Source organism: Peromyscus eremicus, chromosome 3 (assembly GCF_949786415.1).
Source record: "Peromyscus eremicus chromosome 3, PerEre_H2_v1, whole genome shotgun sequence".
Classification (NCBI taxonomy): domain Eukaryota; kingdom Metazoa; phylum Chordata; class Mammalia; order Rodentia; family Cricetidae; genus Peromyscus; species Peromyscus eremicus.
The window spans coordinates 55298939-55320315 of NC_081418.1; the positions used below are offsets into that span (position 1 = coordinate 55298939).

The 21377-nt window shown below is 35.6% G+C and overlaps 1 pseudogene; it reads left to right on the forward strand.

Annotated features, from left to right (window-relative positions):
- The first annotated feature begins 15257 nt into the window (after positions 1-15257).
- On the forward strand, positions 15258-15684 carry LOC131906277 (ubiquitin-conjugating enzyme E2 C-like; annotated as a pseudogene).
- Positions 15685-21377: the final 5693 nt, after the last annotated feature.

A 21377-nucleotide genomic window follows, 5' to 3' on the forward strand; every position in this document is an offset into this window, starting at 1 on the left:
ACCCTCTTCATTTGAAACTAAGTGCCAACAACCTAAAATTGTTCAATGAGAAAATTCAATATGATGAATCATTTCTTAGTAGGCCAGAATAGGCCAATGTATGGCAAATGATTCATCATTTATTAGTGTATCCATACTATATACACTACCTGGCCATTAGCCTCTTAGTATTCACCTAAGTTCAAACTGTTCAGCAATCATGCTCAAATAATGGACATTATTCCTGAAGCCTCCAAATGGAAAAGTAGTAATGTTGTCCATCTCTACTTGAAAACAGAAGATATAAAGTAAAATAATGTTGCCAGTGTGTGTAAAGGTGAAGATTTTTACAAAGAGAATAAAGAAAAAATGCTGTGGTTTCTGAGGTCTGTTTTAGGGAATCATATAAAATGTTGCAGAAGCCAAGCTCATTTACTCTATTTTTGCTTTTTATCAAGCTGTTAAAGTTAAGGGCACAAAGCATGGTAAGTGGAAAGGTAAGGTGGGAAAAGCATTAGATTTCTATATGCATGTATAGTTACAATATAGCACATACAGGGCTTGGTACTGTTTGTGGCTTAAGGCATCCTCAGGAGGTCTTTGAACATCCCCATGGATGAAGAGAGATTTTTTTATACTTGGAAGTGGAGACCTCATAAGTACTTGTTCCAGTGAGCTAAGTATGAATAGACAGGTTATTTCTAACCCAAATGTGGGTGACATGATGGCCTGTTAGTTTTCATTTAATTTTTTAAACCTGAGATTCTTGAAAACATTCAAATAAAGAATATGAAACTAAAATTCAGATATCTCTGGTAAGTATTAAATCCACTCAGATCCTGCATAGCACAACAGAGGGATATGTATGGTTTTGAGGATCTAGATAGGTCAAAATGAGGCATCACTAGTTCTAATAATTGTACAACTGTGGACTCATTTCTACTATAGTATAGGTTTCCGCAGACTGACATTCAGAAAATCATGTGTTAAAATTATGAGTAATTGAGTAATCACATGCCTGTAATCCTAGTACTCTGGAGATGGAGTCAGGAGGACCATGGTTCAAAGTCATCCTTAGTTACAGAGAAAGGTGAAGACTAGTGAGGGTTATATGACTGTATTAAAGCAAACAAACCAAAATAACAATAATGAAAAACAGTTTTATAACTCAGTGGCATATGTCACATGACACATTACGTGCTCTGATTAACCAGAACAATGAAGAACGTGCTAGGCCCACAAGATCAATATGTAGCTATCTATAAGCAAGAGTTTCTTGTATGAAATTGGTGATCTGTGACTGTGTCTACCTTAGGTTCCTTGGATGTAAAACAAGGAGGATAATAGTGAATTGTGTAGGTTAATAATTGGAAATCAACTAAATGAGACCTGAACCAATGTGTCTTACGTCAATGAGTAAGCAGTTGTGGTTTTCACGTTGGTGGGGGTGATTTGTTAAGTCTTAAAGAAGCATGCTATTTATGCATACTGGGAAAAGAAATTTGTACATCAGTTATTGTAGGAATATTATCTTTGGAGACCATGTTTGGAGTTCATCACAATCTCAGGGGTGAGCAATAACTTATAAGCCTGTCACCAGCGGAGTATGTACTTGTGTCAGCAGCTCTTCCAGGAACCCGAGTCTACTAAAGCAATAAACAGTGTCAACTGTCCCTGGCAAAGTCAAGCCTCTTATAAAACTCTTTAGACACATCTAATGCCCTGCTGCTCTTTTCTGACTTCGTTGCTCCTTTAAGCCAATTTCAAATATTCATTTAACTTCAGTTCACTTTTATGAAAATATATGACAGAGAGAATAGAACATGGCACAATGTGCCTCAGGTTTGCACACCCTGAAAGATTTTCCAGGACACATTCTATAATTTCTCCTCCACTCCTGCAGCACATTTGAACAGAGACTAGCTGAAGGAAAACTTTGCATATTTTTCATTTTGGCCTAAAGCCAGCATACTTTGCTACTCAGAGAATACTTTGAAGCCTGCAATTTATTTATTCAGGCATGGACAAGGATGTGCCTCTTGTTCTGTTCATGAAGACTCACCCTTTGATCCCAATGGCCTCTAGTGTCTATTTGTTTAACATAGAATGTTGAAGTTTAACAAAACCCTGTTTTTTACACAAACAATAAAATTTTGTGAAGACTTTATCTAACCTTGTGCTTTCCGCCATATATTTTCAATAACGATTGCCAATTGAACAAGTCCATTTTGGTTCACCTCCAGGGATCAGTTATTTATCCTCAATCTTATGTAGGATACTAGTTTTTAAATCATTATTATAATACAAACAATGGGAATAAATAACTACAGTAATAACAGCTACCATTTGATTTCAAACTTACTCTTTTCTGGCATGCATGATTAAAGTATGGATGGATTCTCTGAATTACTTTCTATATAGCTATAATATTTTGAAATAGATAATTATTTCAATTTCAGTTTTTGTTTTTATAGATAGAGAAATTATCTATGGGAATCTATCTTTATAAATGTCTTCACTCTCTCAACAAGCTTCCCATGTCTCATATGCCCGATCTCCACCATGACTGCTGTTAGGTCTTTCTTGCTGCGGTGTTTAATTACACTGTCAGTTTTAGATGTTCCTATCAAGTCTCCCCTTTCCTACAGGCACTGCCCTGCCCAGGGAAAACTCTATTACATCTGTACTGGCATGTAACTCACACTCAGACACTTTTTTCAGTTGTACTTTGCTTCCCCTTTGAAGATGACAGGGATTATCTGAATAATAAAAAGAAGAAGAAGAAGAAAGGAAAAGGCACTCTGTATGATAATTAATTTAAATTATCTGTGTGATGAGATTTAAAATCCCATGGAGGAAGTGCCTCTTAGAATGACGGTGGGAAGTATTTTCATTATGTTAACAAATGGAAAGTCCTGCCTACTGTGAGCAGCATCATTCCTTATGCTGTAAGCTTAGCACAAGGGTTAGTCATTCTTTGCTAATTGATTGCGGATACAGTGTGACCAGCTACTTCAAGCTCTTCCCCCTATGATTTCTATATCATGATGGACTGTAACATGGAACTGTGAGCTAGAATGAGCTCTTTCCCCCTCAAATTGTTTTTGTCACAGTATTTTATAACAGCCACAGGAAAAGTATTGAAGACACTTTGTTTTTCTTATTTAAAAGGAGAGATTTTTTTTTTCTTTTTTTCCTCTGGGATATCTTTTAAACCTGGTTTACAGAGTAATTTTGCATCTCTGCTAACAGACACATGATACTTTCAATAAGTCATGTAATTTTTGAGCAACATTGGCATGCTAACTGTTTATATGGTTCCCAAGTCCTGCATAAGATTTCTCTACTGGCCAAAGTATCATTTTCTAGCTTCAAAATCACTAAAGTCATCAAGAGGAAGTTTTTTTCTCATGAAAAAAAAACTTAGCTGATTTTATCTTAATAGATACAACTTCTGTCCTGTTTCCTTATCTCTCTAATATATCTCTATGGTATCACTGGTAACATGGTACCAACATTTACCTGATATTTCATCCATTAAGTATTTGAAATGAATACAATAGTTTAAATTTAACATTACATTATAACATATATTATTAAAATAATATAATGTGTTTTTATATCAGAATTCAGAATATTAGATTTGACATTAATTTTCTGCTTTGTAATCGTGGAAGGGGTTATTAAAAAGTGTGTGGACTGGGAGTGTGACACATCTGCTACCTAGGAGCTGTGGTTTGCAAAAGAATATTATTTAGCTTGCCTTTTAGCTTTAAGACCTGTAATTCTATAAAACTGTAATTTACAATATCCTCTCAATAGATCATTATCCAGAGGAAAAGAGTTATATTGAATAATTTTTATAAAAATATCCATTTGTACCATGCCTTGTCATTTACGTTTCACTTCATCTCTATTATATTCCAACTCTTTCACTTTGCTCTGGGCATTCACTGTAAAATGCTAGGACAGTCACAAAAATGCCAAAGAGAAAGCCATTTTGCCCCCTGGTTAGTAATAAGAATCTATTAGTGCTTTATCATCCTGGTAGATAAGTACACAGGCAATGAGTAGAATGTTGAACTAATGCCAATGTCAGTCATTTGAAACAGCCAAGGAAGTATTGCATATATAACTACACAGATCATTTCATTCTCACTGTTGCAAATCAGCAATGTTACTAAAAATATCCTATTAGATCTAAAGAGTTATTTATAAAATACATTAAATTAGTGAGATAACCCCCTCTTTTTTGTTGCCATGTGAACTAACATTATGCAGGTCTTGTTTAGGCAGCCAAATTGTTGAGATATGTGCATGGCTTTCCTTTCATATAATCAGAAAACGTGCAGTTCCTAGTTTTGGAGCCCTCATAGTTTACTTGGAAATGTTTGTGTTTGTGCTTAGGAAAGCTTCCATTTCTACGTCATCTCAACATTTCTGAAATTCTGTAAGTATTTATAATGGAGGTTTGGCAAAAATTGTGTTGTTTAGGTTTTCAGCTATGATTTATAACCAAGAAAATCAAAGTACTAGTGAACTAAATAAGCTACAAATTATTTCTCTATTATCTACAAAAAAAATCATTTTAGTTCATATAAAGGACCATGGTGGCACTAGATTAATCAATGGATACCGGTTGCTTTGCTCAGATTCCTCTGCCAAACTCATCTTCAGCTTCCTAGTGAAAAACCAAAATGTCTGCCCAGGTCCTATTTGAATAGTAGGAAGATAGATTAAAAACAATGTTGACAATTACATTTAATGCCGAAGAAAGCAGCCAGTAACTGAAGAAATCATTTCTCCCATCATCCTATTATATTTTTCATCTTATTATATTAATTTTCTACATATATAGTCATATCTTTCTTCAAAGGAGACAGATAAATGTGTTTAATATGGCAATAGAACCAACTAATACTCATATTCTATTATTAAAGAAAAAGAGAATACAGCTTAGCTGAACTTTCGCCATAAGGACATACCAATAAAATACATGTCCCACCATCTAAGCAGACATTGAACTATGAAAATTATATTTTAATTAGCACAAGTTTTTGATAGAAATAAAAATTAATTTAATTAAGTGTTTAATGTTCAAAAATAGTTCATAAAGGTAGTGAATGATAGCTGGGTTTGGCAGTGTCTGAGAGTTCAGCATTTGGTAAATGGAGGTGGGAAAATCAGGGGTTCAAGGTTATCCTTTGTAGCTGAAAGTTTTCCTGTGTCCTGCCCCTATAGCTGCTCATACCCAAGTAAACACACAGAGGCTTATATTAATTAAAACTGCTCAGCCATTAGCTCAGGCTTGCTACTGACTAGCTCTTACACTTAAACTAATCCATTTCTGTTAATCTATATGTTGCCATGTGTTCCATGGCTTTAACTGCATGCCATTACATGCTGCTCCCTGGACTGCAGGCTGGCGTCTCCTGACTCAGCCTTCCTTTTCCCAGAATTCTCCTTGTCTGCTTATCCCACCTATACTTCCTACCTGGCTGCTGGTCAATCAGCATTTTATTAAACCAGTGTACAACAGCATTATCCCACAGCAATCCTTGGATCCACAGTATGTTCAAGACTGAGCTGAATTATACAACACCCTGTGTCATAATAACAGATCAAAAAAATCAGAAGGATTAATACATATCACAATAACATGTATAGAAGATTATTAGTTAATTATGCTATTTAAATACTGACCAGTATCTTCTTCATAAAATAAACTTGGAAATATTTGCTTCTCTATGAATGAGCCTATGGGAACATTGTATAATTCAATGTACTATACCAGTGGTGTGAAAATTTTGCTAAAGTGACAGTTATACGTATGAGAGATCAAATTGAGAAGGGTAGCCAGAAACATAGCTTCCTTTCTCAATCTGATCTCCCATCGTATGTATGTTTTCATTGCTATCTCAGTGCAGATACATGCACAAGAATGATGGGACACTACCAGAATCTGATTGGATTTAAGGTCTGGTTCGAAAGTTTTAACCCCTATCAGATACCAATATTTGGTCCAAGAACCAATAAGTATTACTTGGCAAAATAGGCATAGTATTAAACTGACTCCTGATGATTTATTTTGTACTCATATATTAATGCATATCTCAATTCTCACCTGAGAAGCTTCTTTTTGCCATTTATGGTGATTAGGACAGAGACTCACACTTGTCATCATGTAGAGAATAAGAAACTTCAGAGTACTCAACCCTAATCAAAGCATTTGTAGCACATACCTCCTCCAAAGACTCAGGGATCATTGTGGAAGAAGGGTCCAAAGAGTGGTAAAAGCTAGAGGTGATGCAGGCATAACTACAAAGAAACAGAGTTTTCAGGACATAACAAGGTAGTTGTATATACAAATTCATAGTAGTTGAGATGACATATACAAGACCTGTGCAAGTGCAAGCCAGAAAGTTTCAGCATATAGAAAGGAGGTTGGCATAAATCTCAATCTTTAGCTGAGGAGCTATAAGCAATTAATAACTAGTAGGAGAAGGAGAGAGTTTAGTTTAAGGGTGTGGCCTCTAGTCGTAGACCATACTCCAGTGGAAGACCACACACCTATGACTATATGGGCAGAACAACTTAAATTTAATGGGAAAGAAGGACATGAAGTTGATGCAGTAAGGAAGGGAGGATGAATCTAGGAGGAGTTGAAGGAGGACAGTAAATATGATCAAAATATGTATGTTGATGGTGGAAAGATGCCTCAGCGCGTAAGGATACAAGATGCTCTTCCAGAAGATCTGAGTTCAATTCCAAGTTCCCACATTACTAACAATCATCTGTAACTTCAAGGGATCTGACACCGTCTTCTAACCTCTATGGGCCTCCATGGTACACAGATGAATTTTCAGACATGTAAAATATATATACTGAAAGTTTTTAAAGTAATGGAGATTTATTACTTTCCTATAAACAACCTTAAATAATTAAAGCAAAAAACTAGACATAAAACATAAAGTAAATCATAAATACAACTTAAGAACAAATTTAAGAATCTACTAAAAATAAATGAACATAAGTGATACAGTACTCCAGAGCTGAAAAATAGAATGGTGAAAGTAAATACTTCAATAGGATATTTAAACAGCAACCAAGAAACAGAAGAAAGTATAAGCAAATTGAAGGTAGATCATTGGACATTACACAGTAAGAGGCACAGAGCATGTGCATAGGATATTAGTCAAGTAATATGTTACAGAACTGTGGAAAGAAAAGAGAGAGGGAAAATGACAAAGTATTATTTAACAGAATATTTTCTGAAAACAAGGACACTTGGCTCAGCCTGGGAGCAGGGGACTGGACCTGCCTGGACTGAGTCTACCAGGTTGAACTCAATCCTCAGGGGAGTCTTTGCCCTGGAGGAGATGGGAATGGTGGGTGGGCTGAGGGGAGGCGGGGGGCAGGAGGGGGGAGAACAAGGGAATCCGTGGCTGATATGTAAAATTACATTAAATTATAAAATAAAATAAAAAAAGAGGGGCACAAATATACAAAAAGTACAAAGGACCCCCCAAAATTGAGCCCAAAGAGCCATTCATCAAGACACTTTCTAATTAATAGACACAGTAAATATTTAAAAGGAAAAAGATGATGTTGGAGAATATTACTTTAAAGTATATTACTTTTGTTTATGTTGCATTTGCTTAACTCTGTGACACTGTGATACTTTGTCTGTCTGAAACACCTGATAGTCTAATAAAGAACTGAATGGCCAATAGCAAGGCAGGAAAAAATATAGGTGGGTCTGGCAGGCAGAGAGATTAGAAGGAGAAATTTGGGAGAGGAGGAAGAAGTAGCCAGGGAAGAAGGAGGACTGCAGGGGCCAGCCACCCAACTACGCAGCAAGTCACACAGTAAAAATAAGATTTACAGAAGTAAGAGAACAGGAAAAGACCAGAGGAAAAAGGTAGATGAGATAAGTTAAGGAAAGCTGGCAAGAAACAAACCAAGCTAAGGCTGGGCATGTATAAGTAAGAATAAGCCTCCATGTGTGAGTTATTTGGGAGTTGGTTGACAGGCCCCAAAAAGAGCAAAAACAACCAACAACAAGATGACTTGTCACATAGAAGTTAATCATCATAAGACTGGCATCATATTTCTAATGGAGAAATGAAGACCCTGAAAGAGTTGAAGGATTTATACATTGTAATGAAAGAAAACTAATCTAATGAACAAAAATACATTTGAAATAAACTTTTCTTTGAATGCATGGCAACCATTTAGTGGTTGTTGTAAAAGTGAAAAATTTAAGAGCAAAAATTCGAATCCTTCAGTTTTTATGTGAGCACAATACATGCTGGCTTTTGAAGACAATATGATAAAAGAATATATAACATACTAACATTCATAATGATTACATTTTGCAATGACATTTTGAATATTTTGTGTTAAATACACTAAAATTAATCTCACTTTTTTCTCTTTTAAATGACTACTAATAAATTTAAAGTTACATAAGTAGCTTTCATTATGTTTCTATTGGGCAGCGCTGTTCTATATTTCCTAAATATTGCTGAAAATAATTCATCTAAACTTTAATTTGTGTAAGAAATATGTGACATATGCAAATATATCAACTTCTTAGAAATAAACAATTGGCTCCTTAAAAAAAAAAAAAAGAGTTAAAGGGAGACACAGACTTTGCAAGAAAATTCATGAATATTGTTGTAAACAATATTGGTTGTTGTAAGTTTGGTTGTTGTAAACACCAAAAAAAAGTTAAATTTTGTTGAAGGAAAGAGATGCTACAATTACACAAATATAAAGAAAATGTAAATATCATGACTTTTGTCAGAATAAATACAAAAACTGTAATGCAGTAATATTAGTAAAGCAATCACCTCATATTGTAGCATAAAAGTTTAGCTATTTGTCCCTGTGCTTTTTCCAGACCATGAAACTAGACCAGGCCCTCTGGATGAGTGAGACAGTTGATGAGCTTGAACTGTTTAGGAGGCCCCGAGGCAGTGGGACCAGGACCTGTCCTGGGTGCATGAGCTGGCTTTTTGGAAACTAGGGCCTATGCTGAGACAGTTTGCTCAGCCTTGGTGCATGAAGGAGGGGACTGGACCTGCCTCAACTGAATCTACCACCCTGGGCTGACTCCCCAGGGGAGACCTTGCCTTGGAGGAGGTGGGAATGGGGGGGGTGGATTGGGGGGAAGGCTGGGGGGTGGGAGGAGAGAGGACAGGGAAATCCATGGCTGATATATAAAATTAAATTAATTATAAAATAAAAATATTTATATAAAAAAGTTTAAAGAAAATGTATACAGAGTAAGCAAAAAGATGGAAGTTGTTAATAAATATACAATGTAAAGAAGTAAGATCTAACATCAGTAGCACAGAGTAGTTATGAAAATATAAATTTTTTTGTTTAATTTAATTCATTATCAACACAAAGCCATCTTTTGTAATTGCATTAGTTGTACAAGTACTATTGGGGAACAAAAGAAAACTCTAAAAAATACAAGATGAGAAAATAAGATTTTTCATAGGCAAGAAAAGTAAAATTGCAAAGTGGAAGAAAATAACAAATGCCAAGAAGAAAACAATTAAGCTATTGAAAATAGTGTATCCATGAACAGCAATAATGCTTTAAAGTTCCCACAGCTGAATGTATCATCTTTGCAAATGGTCATAAAATTCTCCAAGATAGATCATTAAACTAAAAATGTCGTTTAAAAAGTCATGATAATTCAAAGTGAGATGAAAAGATTACAACTGTATTTTTATTAAATGGGAAGGAAACATGATATAACTAATAGGATATAGATAAAGAAGTATATAAAAACATTAAATTAACACTTATAAAAATTAAAAATTATATATTGAGATAATCATTGAGTCTAGTGTTAAATAAAAAAAGTTTGAAAATACCATAAGAAAAATAAATGAGACACAGCACCCAACAATACAAGATATTCTGTAAACAGTATGGATAGGAAATTTTGATGTTACCATCATCTGTAGTTAGAACAAAGGTCTCTAACTACTTATGATTATCCTCAAAGAACTAGAAAAAGAAAAAAATACCTCAAAGTTAGTTCATAAAGGGAATTAAAAAATGTTAGAGAAGAAACACACAAAAACCTGACAAAACTAAGATATGGATCTTTAGAAAAAGAAATTAGTCTAAGTAAAATATCTACAAAATAAGAAAGATGATTGTAGTGTGTGAGGAGTGAAAATGCATAAATTAATTATGTATGTGTGTGAAACTATCAAAGGCTAAAAAAATTAAAAAGTTTCAAATAAATAAAATTAAAAAAGATGAAGAGACATCATAATAGATGTCTCAGAAATAAGACAATAGGAAGATTATGAAAAACTTATTGTTAGATTCACAATCCAAAATTAATCTATGCATTAATACATAAACAGTCTGTAAGGACTGCATCAAATACGTCCTCAAATGAAATATAAAAAGAGAAGATAAGTAGTCAAAAACTTTCCCAAAATTGAAGACTACAGACCGAATAGTTTCAGTGATAAATTATATCAAACACATGATAAATTGATATCAATGCATTTTATTCAATTCAAAGAATTAAAAGAAGAAATACTTACAAGCACTCTTTTTATATTACTCTAGATTTCACACCAGGCAGAGGCATTATAAGTAATCTAAACTGGACTCTGGAATCACTGATGAGTGTTGAAGTAAATACCCTCAGCAAGTCTTGAGCACACTTAAGTCTAATAGTATGTTAAAAACTACACACAGAGCCAACAAGATGACCAGGCAGGTGGAGTCACTTGTGCCCAAGCCTGATGACCTGAGTTACACCCCCAGAACCCACATGGTGGAAGGAACGCACTGACTCCTAAAAGATGATCTCTCTGCCTGTTGGTCTGTGTGTCTGTCTGTCTCTCTCTTTCACACACACACACACACACACACACACACACACACACACACTCACTGTGTGTACACACATATGTATGTATGTGTACACAAACACAATATATGTTATAAAATATATTTGTGGAGCTATTGACACATTTTCTGATTCCTTGGAGTCCTGAAATTTTGTCTTCAACTCCCATTTCTAATATATGTTTTATAATGTCAGTTAAAAATACTTGAATCCAGGTTTCACATAAAATACCATTGTGAACCTGAGTTCTTTAAAATTTCCAATCATCTTCAATTTAGTGAACACAGCATTCATTCTTCAATCTAATATTACTGAACAAATTATTTGAACTTACCATGTGTTTGACTGTGGTCTTTAACTTGATATGTTCACTTTGTAGTCTTAATTTACTAGTTTTTTACCTTCTTTCTTCACTAGACTCTCAGTACTGACTTCACTTAGCAGTAACTTGTGGGTGGGAGTCTTTTCCTGTCTGCATACATGACTCTTGGTTTTATCGTCTGTATCACCAAGTTTAAATACTTTTTTCTTAATTTTAGCCCAAAAATCTATGTCTAGACAAAGTGTCTGTCCTTAATTCCCCCTCCTATTTCCAACTGCCTATTCAGTATTTTAACTTGAATAACTAATATATGTTAAAAACGAAGGTGTCCAAGGTAAAAATCCCTGATATTGACTACAAGATCCAATCTTGACAGCAGGATTTTTAAATTTTTATTTATTTATTCATATTGTTACTGTGAAATGAAAATTATTTTTAAAAAATGCATTAACCAATATATTTAACATCTTGGAGAAAATATTTAAATCTTTTAGTGATATTTCACATGTACCATACAGTATTACTAGCTATAACAAATCTCTTGTACAACAAATCTTGTTGATTTTTTTATTTTGTTATGTTTTTTCTTTCTTTCTTTCTTTCTTTCTTTCTTTCTTTCTTTCTTTCTTTCTTTCTTTCTTTCTTTCTTTCTTTCTTCATTTTTTTTTTTGAGTAAAACTTTCTCTGTGTTTCCTTGCCTGCCCTGGAATTCACTCTGTAGACGAGATTGGCCTCGAACTCATGGAGATCTGCCCACCCCTATTTCCCAAGTGCTGGAATTAAAGGCATGTGCAACCCCTGCCAGGTTTTTAACGTATCTTAAAATTATTCCTTTATTTCCAAAATATCCTTTTACCAATATCTCTCAACTCCCCTTGCCCAAACCTGATAAATACCATTTAACTATTTCTTAAAGTCAATTCTTCCCACAAAAAGAACATTCAGTATTTGTCCTTTTCTATGTGTGGTTTATTTCAACTAGCATATGTATTCCAAATTTATCCGTGTCATAAATGACATGATTTACTTCTTTATTAAGGCTAAACAGCACTCAATTGTGAATGTACATTATATTTTCTTTAGGCACTTATCTGCAGATGGACTTTTAGGTTGATTCTATAACCACAGATATATTGAACAACAGTTCAAAGAACACGTTTGTATTTATCTATTGATTTTATGATTTCACATTCGGATATATAGCTAATAATGGTATTGCTGGATCATATGATGATTCTGTTGAATATCATGAGGAATTTCTGTTTTGTTTTCCACAATGGCTGCCCTTGCTTACAGTCCCATCTACAGTGTTTACATGTCCCTTCTACCACATCTTCACCAGCAATTGTTTCTTTTGTCTTTTTGGTCATTGTCATTCTAACAAGTATGACCTGATAGATCATTGTGGATTTAATATGCGTTTATTTGCTGATGAATGATATTGTCTGATCATCCTTCCCAAAGTTTGTTGGTTCTGTCTTACCTACAGAATCAAGTTCCAATCATGAGCACAGCTCAGTAAAATTCTGCCCTCGCTTCCCAGAGTCTGTACCTCCACATCTTCCTATAATCAACTCTGTTACTCTTCTGTCTAAAAGTCTTTTCTAATTTCTCATTCCTGGCACAGTGAAGGCCCACTGTTCTTGCCCAAGTTTAATTTCAAATGCTATTTTTAATAAAAATTAGTATTTCTTTATTTTACATCCCAGATGCAGTTTCCCCTCCCTTGTCTCTTCCCAGTCTCCCAGTCTTCCCTCTGTTCCCATCTCTCAGTCTACTCCTCCTCCATTTCTGTTTAAGACAGGACAGGTCTCTCATGAGTATCAACAATATGGCATATCAAGTTGCAGTAAGACTAGGCACTGCCCCATGTATTAAGGCTGGGCAAGGCAACCCAGTGTGAGGAGTAGGGTCCCCTAAGCCAGTAAAAGAGTCGGAGAAGCCCCTATTCTCACTGTTAGGAGTTCCACAAGAAGAACAAGCTACACAAATGCAACATATGTGCATATGGCCTATGTCAGTCCCATGCAGGCTCCCTGGTTGTCAGTTCAGTCTCTGTGAGCCCTTATGATTCCAGGTTAATTGATTCTGTGAGTTTTCTTGTGGTGTCCTTGACCCCTCTGGCTCCTACAATCCTACAATCTTTTCTCCCCCTCTTCTGCAGGGTTCCCTGAACTCCATCTAATGTTAGACTATGGGTCTGAATCTCTTAGTATTAGTTGCTGGGTAAAGACTTTCTGATGACAATTGAGCTAGGCATCAATCTATTTGTATAGCAGAATATCTTCAGGCATCATGACATTGACAGTTTTTTTCACCCAGTCATTTTTGGTTCTATCCTAGGTCTCTGGGCCATCAATCCTGTGGGTTCTGGTCCTCCAGGAAATGCAAAAGGTTGGCTTGCTCTCTTGGCATGAATTTTAGGCTAGACTGGTCATTGATTGGCCACTCCTTCAATCTCTAGGCCACCCTTACGCCAGGATATTCCAGAGCAGGACAGACTGTTGGTCAAAGGTTATGTGGCTAGGATGGTTTCCCACTCCCTCCACTTGAAGTCTTGCCTGGTCACAGGTAATGGCCAGGTCAGGCTATGTATCCACTAATGCTCAGAGTCTTTGCTGGAGTCATCCTTGTCAATTCTTGGGAAATTTCCTAGCACCAGGTTTCTAACTGACCCTGAAATGCCTTTCCTTCCCAGTAGTCTCTTTTATTATTCTCCCCATCTGTCTCCCCCAAAATAATCTGATCACTCCTGTTCCCATTCCCACCTGTCCTCAGTCTACTCATGAAGTATCTTTTACTTCCCCTTCCCAGGGAGATCTGAGAGTCAACTCACAAACACTCCTTGTAACCTAGTCTCTCTGGGTCTGTGGATGGTAGCACAGTTATCATTTATTTTACAGCAAACATCCACTTATGAGTGAGTACATAGCATATTTGACTTTCTGGGTCTAGGTTGTCTCACTAAGGATGATATTTTCTAGTTCCATACATTTACCTTCAAATTTCTTGGTGTCCTGTTTCTACACCTGAGTAATACTCTATTGTGTAAATGTACCCAATTTTCTTTATCCATTCTTCTGTTGAGGGGCATCTATAGTGTTTCCAGGTTCTGGTTATTACAAATGAAGAGGCTGTGAATATAACTGAGCAAGTGTCCTCGTGGTATGAATAAGCATCCTTTGGGTATATGCCCAAGAGTGGTATAGCTGGGTTTTGTGGTCGATTGATTTCCAGGTTTCTTTTTTTTTAAACTGCCACACTGGCTTCCAAAGTTGCTGTATAAGTTCACACTCCTACCAGCAATGAAGGAATGTTCCCTTTGCTCCACACCCTCTCCAGAATGAGCTTTCATTTGTGTTTTTCATCTTAGCCATTCTGACAGATGTAAGATGAAATCTCGGAGTCATTTTGATTTACATTTCCCTGATGGCTAAGGATGTTGAACATCTCCTTAAATGTTTATTGGCCATTTGAGATTCTGCCATTGGGAATTCTTGGTTTAGATTTGTACCCCATTTTTTAATTGGATTTTTGGCTTTTTGATGCCTTGTTACTTGAGTAATTTATATATTTTGGAAATCAATCCTATGTCAGATGTGGGGTTGGTGAAGATCTTTTCTTACTCTGTAGACTGCCATTTTGTCCTATTGACAGTGTCCTTTGCCTTACAGAAACTTTTCAGTTTCATGAGGTCCCATTTATTAAGTGTTGATCTTAGTGTCTGTGCCATTGGTGTTCTGTCCACAATGTTGTCTCCTGTGTCAATGCATTCAATTATATTTCCCACTTTCTCTTCTACCAGGTTTTATGTTGAGGTCTTTGATCTACTTGTACTTGAGTTTTATGCAGGATGATAGATATGGATCTATTTGCATTCTTCAAATGAAAAGCATTCTAAAGAATTAAATGTAGTTGCCAAGGCAGAGATCTTTCTCATGGTCCAGCCTACCCACCAGCACCACCATGATGGCCTTCCAAAGCTGAAACCCATCCACCATCACTGTCCACAGAGTAGTTAAGCCCATTGGGATGCTACCCAAGATGCTATAGCAGAAGCTCATGGTTCTTGTGATGTCTAGTGATAAAAGAATTTCTGCCCTCCTGAATCAGTCAACCTTTTCAAATAGATACAGAGCATAAATGGAGCAGCTGTCATAGAGTATGAAAGCTGGAGAGATTAAACTCTCCAGAGTTCCCCAGTGGCAACCATTTTAAAGCAATCACAGTGAAGTTCCCCAGATCTGCCACCACTGTGGTGTGGACAGTCAGGGTAGCATTTGACAGGACATTACCAGGGATAAGTGGTCTGCCCCATATGATGCCAAGACCAAAGTGCTCTCTATCCAGAGCCTGCTAGGAGAACTCAACATCAATAGTTCTTTGAACACATACATGTGCTGCTGACCTCTGGAAAAAATAAACTAGCAGCTTTTAAAAGTAGCCACAAGAAACCTACTCAAAGTCAGTCCCAGGCAAAAAGCACTGACCCAAGTTATCTAGCCTCTCTTACCTACAGTTTATTTTTATTTTTATTTTCATTAGATAGTCTGTTCTGCCCTTGATGTCTGTATAGGACTGAGATGTTTGACCTGTAGTGCTATTTTCTTTAATTTCTTTTTAAAGAATTACGAATAATTGTACATTTGATTGTTTTATTTTTTAAACAATCTTACTATGTGTGTTTAATTATACTCTTTGATTTTATTTATTCACTTGTAGTCATAATTTCCGTGTTATGTCTTCTTATGCTGGACTCTCAGTAGTGACTTCTTCTAGGAGTCAACTGTTGGGTGTCTTTTCCTGTCTACATATATAATTTCTTGAGTTTATCATCTATCTCAGCAATATTTTGTCTTACTTTTCTTCTCCCTGCAAATTATGGCTATCTAAAGCTTCTCTTCTTAGTTCCACTCCCCTACATCTAATTGTCAAATCAGTATAATAATTTGAATATCAAATATACATAAAAAAATGTGTCCCAGGTAAAATTCATAATCTTCATTATAAGATCCAATTTTTACTGAAGTATTTTTAAAATTTTTACTTATTTATTTTATTTTTATTATTTTAAAACAATTTTTAAATTGTGTTAAATTGCGAGTGATTACACTCACTTACTGTCTGAGTATAATCAAACACACATGATAAGTCCTAATAGTTTGTCCGTATCTTATCCCTTCCCTACCCACCCATCTTTAAGTACTTTCTAAAGAAAAAAGCAAAACAAAAAAAACACAAAGACCCAATTCAACAACATCACCTGCAAACAAAGAAATTAAACTGCAACATACACAAAGAAAAAAACTGTAACCAAATAAAAGTACACAGAGGAAAAAAATAACAACTGTGGAGCCCACTGTATGTTGATCAACTGCTCCTGAATATGCCCTAGAGTAGTTAATACATCCAGTATCATTGCATTAGAGAAAACTGACTTTCCCTCTCATAGTAGGTGTAAGTGACAGTTTAGTTGTTAAGCTTTACCCTAAAGATTAGGTTTTTCACTTAATTAATTAATTAATTAAATTTTTAAAATATAACCAAATAAAATATAGTAAGAAAAAGCAAAAACTATCACATCAAAATTTGACAAGGCAAATCAGCAGAAGAGAAAGAGCCCATGAGAAGGCACAAGAATCAGAGACCTACTTGGTTGCACACTAGGGAAGCCCATAAACACTTAGTTGGAAGACATAATGTGCATGTGGAGGACCTGGATCAGACCCAGTAGGCCCTGTGGATGTTGTTTCAGTCTCTGTGAGTTCATATGAGCTTTGCTCTTGTTGGTTTAGAGGACCTGGATTTCTTCGTGTCCTCTATCCCTCTGGAACTTATACTCTTTCTGCCTCCTTCTCTGGGGGTTCCCTGAGATCTGATGGGGATTTGATGGAAACCTCCCATTTAGGGCTGAATGCTCCAAGATTTCTCACCCTCTGTGCAATGTCTCGCTGTGGGTCTCTATATTTGTTCTCATCTGCTGCTGGAGGAAGCTTCTCTGATGATGGCTGAGCAAGACACAGATCTCTGAGTATAGTGGAATATCATTAAGTCACTTAATCACTACAGTTTTTTCTTGTTTTAGATCCATTATTATTTTATTTTGGCCGGGATGCTTGGACTATATAGTCTCATGTTCTTGTTCTTTGTCATTCAAACAGCTGGGTATAGGTTCCACCTCACGGAGTGATCCTTAAGTCATAGCAGTTATTGATTGGTTACTGGTACAAGCTTTGTGCCACAATTGCATTAACATATCTTTCAGACAGTACACTATTGTAGATCAAAGGGTTTATCCCTGGCTTGGTGTTTATGTTTCACTTTTGCTAGCATGCAGAATACCTTTTTGTGTCAAAGACACTAGAATATAGGGGGGAAGGCTATGTATTGATGTTTTGTCTACATGCATATAGTTCACATGGGTGCCTGGTACCCATGGAGGACTGAAGGTGTCAGATCCCCAGGGACTGGAGTTACAGAAGGCTGTGAGCTACCATTTGGATGATTGGAATCAAACCCATGTTCTCTGGAAAACTAGCTAATTCTGTTCATCACTGAACTTTCTCTTCAGCACTCTTTACTATAGTTGTCTTTTTTCTTATTTGAATGGACTTCTCATAGATGATTCTAAAGCCAATAGTTTTGAACCAATCTTTCCTTTGTGCCATTGTGTAAGTGTGTTAACATTATATTAATCACATTTAAAACAATAAATAAAATGGTTCATTCTTTCTAGTTTGACTTCCAGGTGTAAAATCAATCTTAATTGCACTATACCCTTTTAATCTCTCTCTCTCTCTCTCTCTCTCTCTCTCTCTCTCTCTCTCTCTCTCTCTCCTTCCCTTCCTTCTTTCTTTCTTCCTTCCTTTCTCTCTTTCTTCATTCCTTTCTCTCTTTCTTCCTTCCTTTCTCTTTCTTTCTTTCCTTTCTCTTTCTTTCTCTCTCTATCTTTCTTTCTCTAACTCTTTCTTTCTCTATCTTTCTTTCTCTCTCTATCTCTTTCTTTCTCTCTATCTTTTTCCTCTATCTCTCTCTCTTTCTCTCTCTCTATATATATATCTTTATTTCTCTCTCTTTCTCTATCTCTTTCTCTCTCTCTTTCTCTCTTTCTTTCTCCCATCTATGTGTATGTGATGTGTATTCTTGTGTTATGTATGTCTATATGAGTATGGGAATGCATGGGTAGTGTACACATGCATATGTGGGCACATGAAGTTGAAGTCAAGTGTCCTTTGTGGATGGCTTTCTACATTATAGATTATGACAGGTTCTCTATCTGAACCCAGAAGCCCTAGGTCTAGCCAGCCTTACCAAGGGACTCCTTATCTCTGCTCTGCTGGGATTAGTGGTGAACTGTCACACCCACCTAGATTCTATGTGGCTTCTGAGGATCTAAATTGGTCCTCATGTTTATGCACAAAGGCCTTTAACTCAGTCATCTCCTCAGCCTTTTAACATAGTTTTCTAATAATGCCTTCTGTTGCTTTATGATCTCTTTATTGTGGAAAGCCAAAATGAATTGAACCTATCAAAGCATAGGTTCAATCATGTTAAATTTTAAGTCAACATTTGTGCTTCCCTGTTCAAAGTTTCTCTAGTTTCTGTCCACTTAGGACAAAGCTGAAGACCTTTAGAACAGCTTACATGATATGCTGTGATAAGGTCTCTCATTCAGTCTGAAGCTATATGCTGCGCATGTTAGTCCATACTTACATTTATAACTGTCAGAAAAGATATCTTCCTGCTATTGCTCCATATTTTCAGGTATAGAGGAAGATAGTTTTGTCAAATCTCTTTTTGATTAACTCATTATATTCACATATTTACTTGATTATTGCTTCCCTGACATTCTTGAGCTATAAACCTACAGAATATTACATTCTAGCCACTCTCCTAAGAAATTATCATCCTCTAGTTATCTTTATTCTCATGATAATTGATAACTAATTTGACTTATTGTGTACAAAGAGAGTACTTTCTAATTGAGAATAAATTTTTGAAACATGATAAGTTTTGCTTCATACCACAGTATGTGGTCAATTTTTGTAAATGTTCTTTCATGCTTGGGGTGAATTCTTCTGTTCTTGATTGTAATGTGCACTTATCCACTAGATCAAATTGGTTAATTGCATGATTAAGGTCTTTTGTATTCTTAGTGATTTTTTCTCTGCCTAATTTACCAATTACTAAGAGAAGCGTATTAAACTTTCCCTGCTCAACCATTTGATTTGTCCCTATTCCTGCATGTCTGTAAATTCTTTAAATATTTTGAGCTTGCTTGTAGGTGCATGCAAGTTGTTAGTCTTTACATTATTTCTTTTGCTGAAATATATTGTTGTATAGAGACCCTTATCTCTGGTAGTTTCCCGGGGTCAGAAGTCTGAGTCTTCTATTAATCATCTCACAAAATGACAATCAATGGGTATGTTGTATCTCCATTCTGTAGCTCAAACTCCCCCTGTTCAATCATTCAGCTGTTCACTAGAGCAAGTTTACAATGCTATGAACCTATACTACCTGCATTTATTTTAATATTTTTGTCTGATTTTCTTTTAAATAAGTCTAAAAGAATACCAGACTACTTTAAGAGAGAGCTATGCTTAATATGAACTTAGGTAAATACTCTCTACTAGAGACTTCTTTCCATTTTAAGTGCTATGATATAGACATATTTGCCTTGCAGTGATAGTAAAATATATTGTATGTAATACTTCAATTGTTCTAATATTAATGAAAATCAATCTTGACAATTGGAAAGACTTAAATTTTGAAGAACTGTTAAAATATTCCACATTTTAATATCACAAGTTATTGTGCTAAGAAGACTCTACACTAATATTCTACAATTAGTGAAGACTCTACACTAATAATGGCTATTCCTCACTTCAAATAATACATGAGGCTGTTGAAATAACAGTGTCTTTCACATATGTATGTGAGTATGTATGTGTGTGTGAGTATGTGTCTTCATGTCCTTGTGTAATCTCCTTTACTATAGTATGAGGAATTCTTACTTACAATCTTTAGTGACCAACACTTGACAGAAATGGCAAGATATCAATTATACAATAGATTCACAAAATGGTGGAAGGATTTATAGTTTCTGTTTCCCACTTCCTTTCCCTTTCTTTCTCAATGTCTTTTTCCTCCCTCTTTCTTTCTGTTTTCCTCCATTTTCCTGTGAAGTTGAAGCAAATTGCATACATATACACAGCAACAATTCATGTGTTTGGCAAGAGAGCAAAAACAGGAAATATGCTGTAGTGACAAGTGGATCTGTCTCCGTGTCACAAAGCCTTTAACTTTCACACAGTGGACAGTGTCACGGCTGGCTCTCTTGCGCAAGAACTAAAGTTAGAAACAATCAGTCAGTACATGCCTAAAATCCTGCATCACAAAAACATCAAGAAACATATCTTTTTTTAACTTTCAGGTTTAAAACTAATTTTTATTCAATATTAGAAGGGTAAAATAGAATGTGCATCAGCATGATATACTATAGATTTAGACTTACAGAAAAGTATAGGGTTACAATGATAATTTGAATGTAAAAAATATAAAAATTCTGTATCTTTTTTCTGCAATTTCAAGATCAACACCTTCACAAACATTTTCTAAATATACTAAATCTGTATGAAAGTTACTAAAAGTTTGATCAGGAAATAAATTTTCATTCAGTTCCTTTTTTCCTAGCTACTTATCAAAAAAGCAATGCAGTCTTACTGATTTGAAGAGCTAGATTTAACAGCTGTGTTTTAACTGGTGCTAGACTTGTATGCAATGAGGAACAAGGAAAAACAGAATTGGGAACAAACATCATAAAAGAACTGATCTGCACAATGGAAATGCATTACTAAGACGATGAGAACAATGTGGTAACTAGCTCATCACTTAAATTATTTACAATTTTCAGAACACTTTTGGAAGAAACTTTTTAATCCCTTCTTCTGTGATTTTTCTGAGACTTAGATATAAGTTTTACACTCTAGACATATCATCAACTGGAGCTGAGCATTCCATGGCCCCTTATTTTCTGCGTTCTAGCCAGTTGTAGATCTCTCTAATGGTCTTTATCTGCCACAATAAGAAGCTTCTTTGGTAAAGGGTGAGAGCTGCACTTGCCTATGATAAGGATAAATAGTTAGAATGCATTTCAAAAAACAAAGTAACTAGAATGTGTTC